Source organism: Podarcis cretensis (assembly GCF_951804945.1).
Source record: "Podarcis cretensis genome assembly, chromosome: 15".
Classification (NCBI taxonomy): Eukaryota; Metazoa; Chordata; class Lepidosauria; order Squamata; family Lacertidae; genus Podarcis; species Podarcis cretensis.
In genome coordinates, this window is record NC_137185.1 from 33686001 (window position 1) to 33699434 (window position 13434).

The 13434-nt window shown below is 47.4% G+C and overlaps 1 protein-coding gene across 5 annotated transcripts in view; it reads left to right on the forward strand.

The window, feature by feature from the left end:
• ROBO3 (roundabout guidance receptor 3) overlaps nucleotides 1-13434 on the forward strand; it is a 358202-nt gene that overhangs the window by 305171 nt on the left and 39597 nt on the right. The window lies entirely within an intron of this gene.

Sequence of the window (13434 nt, forward strand, 5' to 3'; positions counted from 1 at the left end):
CTTATGATCCCTTCCAACTCTACACTTCTATGAGTACTAGTTAAGAATATGCATCTGCCCCCCAAAACACTGATCCCTCCAGAGCTTTCTGAAAAGGGAGGAAGTGACCAGCCATTCCTTTAGTTTTGTCGTCCCCTAGTCTCAGTGTTTGTTTGGCCATTACCTGAATGAAGGACCCAATTGCCCTCCACACCTTGTTGGACTCCAGCTCCCATCAGCATGCTTATTGGTCAGGGTTGATGGAAGTTGTAGTCCAAGTTACAGACATCCACAGGTTGCACACCCGTCAGCTGTTACCCGGAGGAAATTGCACACCAAATCACTGAAGAACCTTTCTTGAGCCCTAAAGGTAAAGGGACCCCTGATCATTAGGTTCAGTCGTGGCCGACTCTGGGGTTGCAGCGCTCATCTCGCTTTATTGGCCAAGGGAGCCGGCGCACAGCTTCCTGGTCATGTGGCCAGCATGACTAAGCTGCTTCTGGCGAACCAGAGCAGTGCACGGAAACGCCGTTTACCTTCCCGCTGGAGCGGTACCTATTTATCTACTTGCACTCTGACGTGCTTTCGAACTGCTAGGTTGGCAGGAGCAGAGACCAAGCAATGGGAGCTCACCCCGTCGTGGGGATTCAAACCGCCGACCTTCTGATCGGCAAGTACTAGGCTCTGTGGTTTAACCCACAGTGCCACCCACGTCTTGAGCCCTAGCAGTCCCCTTTTTCATCTTGCTGCTAATATCATTTTGTCTATGTTTCCTTGGCAATATTCAGATGCCTGGAAAGCATAGAAGGGGCTTGGCTTGATCAGAAAACCTTTCACTTTTATTACAATCACTGGAAAGAATTGGAGGGGTGGGGGAGGTTCAGAGGGAAAGAGAAAGAATAGCTGTGTAGGCAATTTCCTTCATTACCACCACCTAACAATAGGACTTGAGGGGGGGTTCTCCCCTGCCCCCCGCCTCCCATTCTCCCAAGCAAGCTGTGCTTCATCAAAATCAACAATTATTTAATGAAATGTTGTCAAGTTACGTAGGTAGAAGTGGGAGTAGTAGGAGGGTGGTGGGTGGAATTTCATGGCGTATATTCGTAAATAACAACTTAGCCACGGAAAGAACAGCACAATCAAATTGCTGTCACACTGGGCATTTTCTGCACTGAGCAGGGTATGCTTTATTAAGAAGCTATCTTCTCTACAAATCCAATATGGTGCAGGGCAAGATGTCATAAGAGGCATGTGTTGGTAACCTCGAGACTTGATTACTTCAGTGCGCTCTATGTGGAGCTACCCTTGGTCCAGGGGCTCCAGTTTTGTGGGGATACACTATCGCCAGCACATTAACTCCAGTGCTCAAAAGTCCGCACGTGATGCTCATACATTCCTGGGGAAGGTTCAAGGTTCTTGTGTTAATTTGCAAGGCCCTTAGCAATTTGAGCCTGGGACACCTCAGAGGCTGCCAATCCCCTATATCCCTGCCCAACCACTAAGGTCTCTGCGGGTGACCCTGTTAATGGCTCAGATGCACGACTCATATCCACCAGGAGCTGTGTGTTTAGAATTGTGGGCCCAATATCATGTGATTCCTTTGCAGTTGAGATCCGTATGTGCATAAAACCATACAAAAAAATTAAAACCAGAAACAAGCTATTCTGAAAAGATGCATTCTTAATTGCCTGCATTATCCTGACAGAATAGAAAAGTTACCGGTATTTTGCGGGCGTTAAAGAGAGCTGGGGCGGGGCAATGCATCAGTAGTACCATGGACAGCTCCAGTCAGGGCCCAGCCTGCAGCTTTAACATAACAGCAGAGCTCAGATGTTGTTTCAGCAACAGCCGGCCTTCGACTGAGACTCAAATAGGAGCCTTCAGCATCCCAGTAGCTAGCTCCATCTTCCATGAGAGGAGCATCTTCATTTAAAGGGACAGAGCATGCTTTAGAAGTCATTGACTTCTGTAAAACGAGAGAGACCATGGCCTTCTGAGCTGGAGTCCTTAGAGTCATAGAATCATAGAATCATAGAATCCTAGAGTTGGAAGAGACCACAAGGGCCATCGAGTCCAACCCCCTGCCAAGCAGGAAACACCATCAGAGCACTCCTGACATATGGTTGTCAAGCCTCTGCTTAAAGACCTCCAAAGAAGGAGACTCCACCACACTCCTTGGCAGCAAATTCCACTGTCGAACAGCTCTTACTGTCAGGAAGTTCTTCCTAATGTTTAGGTGGAAACTTCTTTCTTGTAGTTTGGAACCATTGCTCCGTGTCTGCTTCTCTGGAGCAGCAGAAAACAACCTTTCTCCCTCCTCTATGTGACATCCTTTTATATATTTGAACATGGCTATCATATCACCCCTTAACCTCCTCTTCTCCAGGCTAAACATGCCCAGCTCCCTTAGCCGTTTCTCATAAGGCATTGTTTCCAGGCCTTTGACCATTTTGGTTGCCCTCCTCTGGACATGTTCCAGTTTGTCAGTGTCCTTCTTGAACTGTGGTGCCCAGAACTAGACACAGTACTCCAGGTGAGTCAGAGGAGAGCAATGCAGCCTCCTCAGGCCAAAGAAATACTAGCACTACAGGCTCTTCTTCCACAAGTGTTACTGGTCATGTCCCGAGAGGAGTTGTTCCCCCCCCCCAATCCCCAAACTCATTCCCCGGAAAGAAGGAAGATCTGACTAGAGAGTCATTCCAAGGGCTGGCCCTGTCTAGAGAGCCTCAGAAGCCGCCATATACATTCTTGTGCCAAATAGACCTTGTTGAACCATCACCTTGTTGAACTGGTGACCTGGAAATGAAAGGCTTTGTACTGCCTTATTCCCCTACCTCTGAGCTTCTCCCCAGGGAGCAATCCTCTACTCTCAACAGAGTCCTCCCCTCCACCCTCTCCATTATTATTATTATTATTATTATTATTATTATTATTTAACAGAAACACCTGATCCATTGGCGGCAGACAATTGGGAGGGATTAATAAGACAAAGGAGGTTCTAACCCTGAAATCCTCATTTAGTCGCAGCATTGCCAGCTGGGTTTCTACGGCAACAAGAAAAGGCACACACTTTCCAAAACTGCTCCAGCTCACGGGAGACGTGGCTCTGTGTGTATTTGCATGTGTGTGTGTGTGTGTGTGTGTGTGTGTGTGTGTGTGTGTTGCGCATTGACACTTCTTCTTGCGAGTGTGTCCACATCAGGCACGTGATTTTGCCAGGGAGGCATCAGCTAGTGGACAAGTGTCTGTTGCCACCTTTCAGCGTCAGCACAGAAGAGCTAAATCACGCCTTATCTTCCCCCGCCCTCCTCCCTAACACTCAGGGAGGAGGGAAGAGGCAGCTGGGACTTGTGTACAATCTCGTGGGTTGCACCCACATGCCATCGAATATGATGTCAAGCCGTTTGTCTGCTGCGTGGGAGATTTGGCAGGGCAGGAGGGGAGGACGTGCCGGCGATCCATCTCCTCGGATGAGCGGCGGGCGCAGGGCCCTCATGCTGGAAGCTTGGCAGGTGCGACAGATGATCCCTGTCTGAAGCCAGCTCCTTTGCCTTGATTGATTTTCTCTCGCGTCCCCCTCCCCCTCCGCCCCCTTGCGTGCGCTTTCACTGCTGATTGTTACTGGGAAATTCAATTGTGTGTGAACTCTCGAGCGCCCTTTGTCCGTTCGCTGCTTCCCAGTCGATAGAGAGTAATTAGGGTTGTAAATAATGGGCAGAGCCTGTGAGCTCGCTGGGCTGCTGGGCAGATGTGAAGCTTGGCCACCTCTGGGGTTTGAGTTTCAGGGGATTAGAAGGGGCCAGATCTCTCATGTATGCAGCATAGAAAATCTAGCACTGATGCCCTCTCCCCTTGAGTCTTGCTGCTAAGGAGGGCAGCAGATCAAGAGCAGCTTTCCCCAGCCTGGGGCTTTCTAGATATTTTGGACTCTTATTCCCATCAGGCCACAGCCAGCATGGCCAGTGGTCAGGGATGATGGGAATTGCAGTCCAACAAAATCTGTAGAGCAGCAGGTTATGGAAGAAATCACCAGGGTGAAAGATGTGAGGGTAGCAACCATCAGGAAGTGATTTAAATTGAGGTGGCATTTCAGCCTTACAAATTTAATATTATTGTTATTAAATATTGCATAAGGTTAAATACATTTTCTTTACTGTTTGGGAGATAAGGAGGTATGTGCACTTAAAATATGCCCCTTTCTTGTGGAAGGGCTATAGCTCCATGATAGAGTATAACCTTTGCATGAAAATAATCCCAACTAGGAGTGAGAGAGACCCCCTTTTGTAGGGTTGCCATATTTCAAAAAGTGAAAATCCAGACACAAAAGTTTTTGCTTTTGTGTGTGTTTTTGTGTTGCCTTTTTTTTTCTTTTGCAAAGGTAAAGGTAAAGGTACCCCTGACCTTGAGGTCCAGTCATGGCTGACTCTGGGGTTGCGGCGCTCATCTCGCTTTATTGGCCGAGGGAGCCGACGTACAGCTTCCGGGTCATGTGGCCAGCATGACTAAGCCGCTTTTGGCGAACCAGAGCAGCGCACGGAAACGCCGTTTACCTTCCCGCCAGAGCAGTACCTATTTATCTACTTGCACTTTGACGTGCTTTCGAACTGCTAGGTTGGCAGGAGCAGGGACTGAGCAACAGGAGTTCACCCCATCGCAGGGATTCGAACTGCCAACCTTCTGATCAGCAAGTCCTAGGCTCTGTGGTTTAACCCACAGCACCACCCACATCCCCTTTCTTTTGCAAAGTTGTTGCAAAAATCTCCAGAACTGACACTGCCAACATAGGTTGCCATATATCCGGATTTTTCCAGACATTTTAGCGATTTCTGCCCGGATGCTGCTTCCGACTGCAGGTATGTCCAGGTATGTCCAGGAAATTCTGGACATTTGGCAACCCTACCCTTCTGAAACCCTAGAGAGCTGCTGCCAGCCCGTGTAGACAGTGCTGAGCTAGATTTACCAATGTTCTTGACTTGGAAGAAGGCAGCTGGCTGTGCTCCTCTTTGTTTTCTTTCATGTCAGGGAATGAAAAACTGCACCAAGGAGATTTACTTATCTCCTGGCTGTTATGTTGACTCAACGCTTCACAACGGTATCCGTTTACCGAGCAAAAGCGTTGGAAGTCCCAGACAGTTCAGAACAGCATCAAAACCTTCCTGTGAAAAGGGGAACCCAAGACAACACAAGGAGTTCAAAGGATGTTAAACCCGACACCACATGAAACTCCCTGTGAGTCAGAATCCTAGATGGGGGCAGGGGAGACGGCTTGCCCTGCGCTTCTCCAAAGAGTTCAAAGCCATTTACAGATGGTCCTAGGGTGGCCATTGCTGGTCATCTCATGAGGTCCGCAGCTCACTTGCTCTGCCCTCCTTCAGTCTCCACATGCCTGCCTTCCTACTTACAACAGTCCTGGGGGTCACAAACACAAGCTGGAGAGCCTCAAGATTGGCAGCAGGGGGGTGTGGAGAGAGGGGGGGGAAACCCCTAGAAAGGGGAAACATCATGAAGTCTAAGCCCTTCACAGCCTAGGACCCTCGTACCTACGGGACCGCCTCTCCCGGTATGCCCCACGGAGGACCTTAAGGTCCATAAATAGCAACACTCTAGTGGTCCTGGGTCCACTAAGGAAGTCAGATTAGCCTCAACCAGAGCCAGGGCCTTTTCAACACTGGCTCCGGCCTGGTGGAATGCTCTGTCTCAAGAGACCAGGCCCCTGCAGGATCTGATTTCTTTCTGCAGGGCCTGTAACACAGAGTTGTTCTGCCTGGCCTTTGGTTTGGAATTAACTTGATCCCCTCCCCCTCTTTCTTTTTTCCTTTTTTTCCTTTTTTCCTTTTTCCTTCTGTGACGGAGCTCCTACTTTGGGACTTCCCTGGCTTTTTTCTGGACCACGTAGGAGCAGTCTGTATAGTTAGCCTTGGTGAAGACTTGACGTTTTCAACCCCAAAAAAGTTTTTGAGTTTCTGCTGAAATGAGGCTGCATTTTAATGTTGTATTTTAATCTTGTTTTTTAAGTTGTATTTCAATCAATTGTTTTATATTTGGTGTTAGCAGCCCTGAGCCCAGTCTTGGCTGGGGAGGGCGGGGTGTAAATAAATTATTATTATTATTATTATTATTAAGCACACTGTCTGACCTTGGAATGATAGTTGACTCTTAATGGGAGACCCATGGAAAACTCGGGAGGACGGAATGGGATGGAGTATACTGGAATAGAGCAGAACTGGCTGGCTGGAACCCCGGGGCACTCCACACAGCAACATTTTGTTGCAGGCTCCACTTGTTTTCTTGATTCTCCATCTCTTACCTCTGCCTTGCAATTCTCCTGCCCCTCTTCACTGTCTGTCTATGTTCATGTCAGTTTGCTGACCGAAGGATGTAAGGACGATATTTCAGCTTCGATTCATGACTTCTTCTGCAGCTGGCTGAGGCCAAGGGTGCCCTCTTAATCCTTCATGCCCTGCTCTCTGGCCCCCTCCCTCCCCTTCCACCCCCCACCCACCTCCTCCATTTCCCTTTCCTCTCGCCGCTTGCATGACTTGGTTTGCCTCTGTTCAATAGGGCTCTTATTTAGTGTCATTTCTCATAGTGTCAGAGCAAGCTCCCTCCAAGCGCATCTGATCAATGGCATTGATCCACAATAAAACTGGCACCAACGTCAAGCGTCCAGAGAAGCACAAGCGCTAAGCACTTTTTAGCTAGGGCAGGCCGGGCGCTGAGTTCATTAGCACAGCCGCTGGCTTTCTCAGACAAATGAATGGCAGTCCCATTAATGACCAAGTCTTTTGTCTGGAAGCCTGTGTTTAATTGCACTGTCCATAACTGTTTTGCTGTAATCGTAGATTCAGTCTGTTATGGCCGATGGCAGAGGTGGCCAACACAGATGTTGTTAGATTCCAGCTCCCATCATCCCTGATCCTTTGTCATGCTGGGTGGGACTGATGGGAGTGGCAGTCCCAACACCATCCAGAAGGCACCAAGATGCCTACCCTTAATCTATGGTCAGGCAAATAGCGTTGTACTCAGCGGTAGCCCTATTTAGAGTAGACCCACTGAAATCAATGGATACGACTAACTTTGTTGTTGTTGTTGTTGTTTAGTCGTTTAGTCGTGTCCGACTCTTCGTGACCCCATGGACCAGAGAACGCCAGGCACTCCTGTCCTCCACTGCCCCCCGCAGCTTGGTCAGACTCATGCTGGTAACCTCGAAAACACAATCCAACCATCTCGTCCTCTGTCGCCCCCTTCTCCTTGTGCCCTCCATCTTTCCCAACATCAGGGTCTTCTCCAGGGAGTCTTCTCTTCTCATGAGGTGGCCAAAGTACTGGAGCCTCAGCTTCACAATCTGTCCTTCCAGTGAGCACTCAGGGCTGATTTCCTTCAGAATGGAGAGGTTTGATCTTCTTGCAGTCCATGGGACTCTCAAGAGTCTCCTCCAGCACCATAATTCAAAAGCATCAATTCTTCGGCGATCAGCCTTCTTTATGGTCCAGCTCTCACTTCCATACATCACTACTGGGAAAACCATAGCTTTAACTATACGGACCTTTGTTGGCAAGGTGATGTCTCTACTTCTCAAGATGCTGTCTAGGCCTGTCATTGCCCTTCTCCCAAGAAGCAGGCGTCTTTTAATTTCGTGGCTGCTGTCACCATCTGCAGTGATCATGGAGCCCAAGAAAGTAAAATCTCTCACTGCTTCCATTTCTTCCCCTTCTATTTGCCAGGAGGTGATGGGACCAGTAGCCATGATCTTCGTTTTTTTGATGTTGAGCTTCAGACCATATTTTGCACTCTCCTCTTTCACCCTCAATAAAAGGTTCTTTAATTCCTCCTCACTTTCTGCCATCAAGGTTGTGTCATCTGCATATCTGAGGTTGTTGATATTTCTTCCGGCAATCTTAATTCCGGCTAGGGATTCATCCAGCCCAGCCTTTCGCATGATGAATTCTGCATATAAGTTAAATAAGCAGGGAGACACAATGCAGCCTTGTCGTACTCCTTTCCCAATTTTGAACCAGTCAGTTGTTCCATATCCAGTTCTAACTGTAGCTTCTTGTCCCACATAGAGATTTCTCAGGAGACAGATGAGGTGATCAGGCACTCCCATTTCTTTAAGAACTTGCCATAGTTTGCCATGGTCGACACAGTCAAAGGCTTTTGCATAGTCAATGAAGCAGAAGTAAATGTCTTTCTGGAACTCTCTAGCTTTCTCCATAATCCAGCGCATGTTTGCAATTTGGTCTCTGGTTCCTCTGCCTCTTCTAAATCCAGTTTAGCTTCATTAATTTCAGTGAGTCTACTCTAAGTAGAACTTAGTTGAAAACATGGAGAGGGGAGAAGGCAGGAGCAGGCCCACTAGCCTCGCTGTAAGCTCCATATGTTCCACCAGACCTCCAAACAATGGGTTGTGTCCAGTGCTGGTCCTGCTCAGAGCACGTGCGTTGATATCAATAGGCATGGCTAACTTTGGCCCATTAATTTCAGTGGGTCTACTCTATGTAGAAGTTAGTTGAAGATGACCCAAGTTGTATGGGCTCTTTATATATGACCTCAGACTCTGCAAGAAGCCAAGTCTCCGACCACATGGAGTGAGGCATCACATATACAAGCTGTATGTACACACCTGGGCTCAGTTCAGAGGTTCAGTGGAACACATGGAAGTTAGGGGCAAGCCCAGTGGACATGATTCTGCTCTGGCTCTGTGCATTCAGTGAAAACAGATTGTTCAGGGCTGAGCAGGGCTAATAAGACTGTTAGCTGACATACACTACTTAAAGGTGGATGAGGTTTTAGGGGCGGGGTAGCACCTCTGGTGGAGGGAACTATCTTTCTTGGGTAGTTTGTCCACCTTTGGCCCCCACCTGCACTTAGGCCTCACCTGTGGCTCCTAGAAGCTGTCAGCATGTGACAGTGGCCACACCCTGAGAATGGCTCTGACCAGGAATGGCTAAACCAGGTGAGAACAGCTAATGGGTCTCAAAGCCTCAGTGAGTTAGGGACTTTCCCTGCATGCAAAGACAGGCTCTGGCAGGTTGAGAGGATGAGGCCAATAGTGAGTCCAATGGTCAAGAAGGTGGTTTTTGCACATACTGTAGAGGGAATTGAGAGGCAGATGGGGCTCATCAACCTGGGAAGGTAGCCCATCTGGAAGAAGGAAAAATCTGATCCTAAACCTCTCCTGCCTTCTGTGATATCCTTGGGAGAAGAAAAGGCTACACAAATCCAGAGTGGAGTCCCTAAGATGGTTGGATGGCATCCTGTGTGCCTTCTTCTGGCAACTCCTGCAGCCAAGCTGGTGCCAACTGTATTGCTCTGCTGTCCTTTGGACCACATCTGCGAGGCCAAGTGGAGGGTCTTGTCATCCAGGCAACCCAGGAGCTCCATAAACACTGCCCAGGCTTGTGCCCTCAGTAGGTCACTTTGGTGCTACTAATGCAGTGGTTTGAGTTCACTCCTGGAGGCACATTCCATTGTCTCTCAAGACAGACAGACGTCAGCAACTACTTAAAGGGCTGGTTTGTGGCATGGCTGTCAGTAAAGCTTCTGTGCAGATCTCTGGAGTTGACAGATAGCTGTTAGTGCACCAATAAGTCCTCCCTAAGGCCCAAGTTACCCATTACAACTACAGTGTAGTTGACTGCTACATGATATTAGTAACATTAAAAAGTGGCAATCACCTCAAGGTTGCCTTAGATTAGTTACACCATTCGTCCAGCTTGTCAGCTTAGACTCGTCTTTCTGAGTTCTCGAGCAAAGCTCTTACCCATTGCCTGGTAGCTAAGATCCATTTAACTAGATATTCTGTGGACTGACCCTGTGACCTTATGTTTGCAGTACATGTGCTCTGCCACTTAGCTATGGGTACACAAGTATGCAGTCACAGAGAGCATATTGTAGGTTCCTCAGACAGAAGTGCCTCTTGCCACAGGATAGATTGATGGCCACAAGATGCATTGATGGCGGACGGCTTTAGGCAAATACATAGAGGATGAATCAATAGCTTCTTCGTGGTTATGTAGATCCTTGTGCTCAAAGACAACAAGCCACTGAAGACCAGTTCCTGAGAGCAGCAGCAGGAGAGGTCTTTGCCTTCATGCCTTGCTTTTATGAGTTTAGCAGAGCCGTCTGGCTGAATGTTGTGGGAAGGCAGGTTCTGGGCTAGATGGAACTTGGGTTTGAGTCGTACATTCTTATGGAATGTCAGGATTCAAACCCACAGCCCTAGAGACACAGACACAGTGAGAGTGCAAAACCTAAATGAGCAGACCTTGCTTTCTAGGATGCTGCTACGGTGGAGATGCTTTGCTGCCAAAAGAAGTCCATGGCTACGGCCTGCACCAAAAAAATCACGCATCCACTCTTTCCTGGGGCTGTAATGGTGCAAAAATGTGGTTACAAAGCACATGGATCCTCAAGAGTTTTGCATTGGGTCACCCCAAATTCACCATCAGATCACATAGCATGTCCATGGCTACAGCCTGCACCCAAAAAATCATGCACCCACTGTTGCGTGGGGCCGCATGGATTCTCAGGATTTTTGCATTGGGCTACCCCAAACTCACCGTCAAATCACATGTCTGTGGCCACAGCATGAACCACAAAAATCATACATCCACTATTTCATTCAGAATATTTTTTTCTTGTTTGCCTCCTCTAAAAACTAGGTGCGTCTTATGGTCAGGTGCATCTTATGGAGCAAAAAATACGGTGATTTTCAGTGCTCATTCTTCAGTTGGTAAGGTGCTTTGTTTATTGCAAGGCTCATAGCAAAAACAAGGCAGAGGCCAATTTCTTAAAGATCTTTGTATCCAAAATCAAATAGAACTTGGTTCCCAGTAAGCAGGAACCAATGAAAGGCTGTTTCCCCCCCAAAGCTGATGGATGAGCACAGCAGATTAGGTAAGCAGAAATTAGCAGGGGAGTGGATATGATGAGTGCAAGAATGATGGCCCCATTAGATTACCAAGGGGGAGCGGGCAAAACCTACCCATGCAGTCCCTACCCATGACATCTTCAGCATCTCCAGCCTGTACATTGTGTGTGGACATCTGAAGAGGACAAGTCTGTCTTGCAGGCTTCCATGCAGTCTGGAAACCCAATCCGGCAAGCAACACGCAAATAAGGGGGGGGGGGATAGAGCTTAAGAATGCTCTGATCCTCCACTGACGGGTGCAGTATATGAATAAAGATGACAGAAGCTGTGAGGCAAGTTTCACTCTTTTGCTTGATCCGCTTTTAGGAAAGCACACCACCTAATCAAGTAGTGAAGTATGTAAAGCATATTTACATAACTACAATCCAGAGCAAAATGAATTTCCTTTTTTACCCAAAATGCACAATGTGATTCTTGCAAATTAGTGGAAACGTTTCCCAACATCTCTTCCTTTTTGTTCCTTAATTTTGTGTGCCGAGTCTTGCCAGGCAAATTCCTCTAGTGTAAACAACGCAGCAGGCAGAAGTATTTAATAACAGCCAAATTGATTTCTCATTACTAGGTTACTTCTTAGTGTCTTGTATCACTGCGCCGATACGGATTTCTCTTATTGTGTTAAATAATAGGCAAGTCCATAGGAAATGATTTATGGTCTTCCCCCATGTTAATTCCACATGGGCACCTTGTCTCTGAATAAGAAATCTCTTAACGTGTTTCCTCTCTCATAACAAGCAATTTCTGTGTAAAACGTAGCCTAGTAATGGCTTCACTTTGTTTGTGATGACAGATAGGCAGAAGAGAGATGGGAAAGGAAAGCAAGAATTATGCTTTTCAAAGTGCAAGCAAAGACGAAGGCTGTTTTCCTGCAGAGTTAAGCCTCTGGAACTGTGTGTCGTCGTGTGTATTTGAGGAGGGGGCCACTGTTGATTCCCTCCCAGACATTTTTTTGTAGTTCTGCAAATCTTGAGGTTCCCCCCAGCCTAATACCTCCCTCTCATGCATGGATGAATCCATTTCAGCTACATAAGGAGTGGCACTCACAGTGTGAACACTGGAATTAGAGGGATTGATATAAGATGCTTGGAGCAAACACTGGGAAGGATGCTGCCTTCATGTTTGGCATGCAAGAATCCAGCTCCTCAACACTGTGGAAAACACAAGGCTGAACCAGCTAGACTTGCTGCCTCTTATTATTTCCTAGTCTGCTTTTGGGGAGAGGGAATCTTCTGTGTATTCCCTCTATTAGCTGTGAGAGGAAAGTTTGCACACATAATTTAGTAACTCGACGATTTCTTTCCTGTGCCTTCAGAGCAGGCAGGTGATAGCTCAGATTAAAGGTTTGCATTGACACATTTACTGCTGCCTGTCATTCCCAGGCAGTACATCTCCAGGTAATCAATTAATACTTGCCTTTAATTGACTATTTAATTACGCGTTACTAAACAAGCTGATGGATATGAATCCCATCACCTGTAACTTTGGTGGCGGCAAAGGAGCAAATTGCAATCTGTCACATAAAAGGCTTATAAGATGCTGCAAAGATCACTTCCCTTCTGGGGGGGGGGGGCGGGGGAGAACAACAGAAATACAGAAATGTCACAGCCCAGCGGAAATGAAAGCAGCCCATCACATGAGAGGGAAAATGCTACAAGTGTTGGTCCTGTTTGGGAAATAATAGGAAGTTACACCACAGTATAATATAGGGGTTAAGTACTTAATTTGTTCTGGAGGTCCGTTCTTAACCTGAAACTGTTCTTAACCTGAAGCACCACTTTAGCTAATGGGGCCTCCTGCTGCTGCCGCGCCACTGGAGCACAATTTCTGTTCTCATCCTGAAGTAAAGTTCTTAACCCTTTATTTCTGAGTTAGCAGGGTCTGTAACCTGAAGCGTATATAACCCGAGGTACCACTGTACTATTGGTATGGCCAACCAAGAGGAACAGCAAAGGCTGGGAAGCTGACCAGCAATCAAACAAATTGTCCCACTTTGTTCATTTACAGCAGGGGTCAGCAAACTTTTTCAGCAGTCCCTCAGTCCACTGTCCCTCAGACCTTGTGGAGGGCCGGACTATATTTGGGGGGGGGGGGGAATGAATGAATTCCTATGCCTCACAAAAAACCCAGAGATGCATTTTAAATAAAAGCACACATTCTACTCACGTAAAAACACTAGGCAGGCCCCACAAATAACCCAGAGATGCATTTTAAATAAAAGGACACATTCTACTCATGTAAAAACACGCTGATTCCCAGACCGTCCGCGGGCCAGATTTAGAAGGCGATTGGGCCAGATCTGGCCCCTGGGCCTTAGTTTGCCTACCCATGATTTACAGGCATTTGTACCCTGCCTTTTAGCCAAAAAGGCTGTCAGGGTGGCTTATGAAAGTTCTAAGATGGTCCTTGCCCTCAGGCTCAAGGAAAGTGTGGTTTTGTACACAATGGAGAAGCATGGATTTTATCTGCACACAGATGATTTGCAGTTGATTTAATCTGCAAAGGCATTTTTCTATTCCCAACATGAT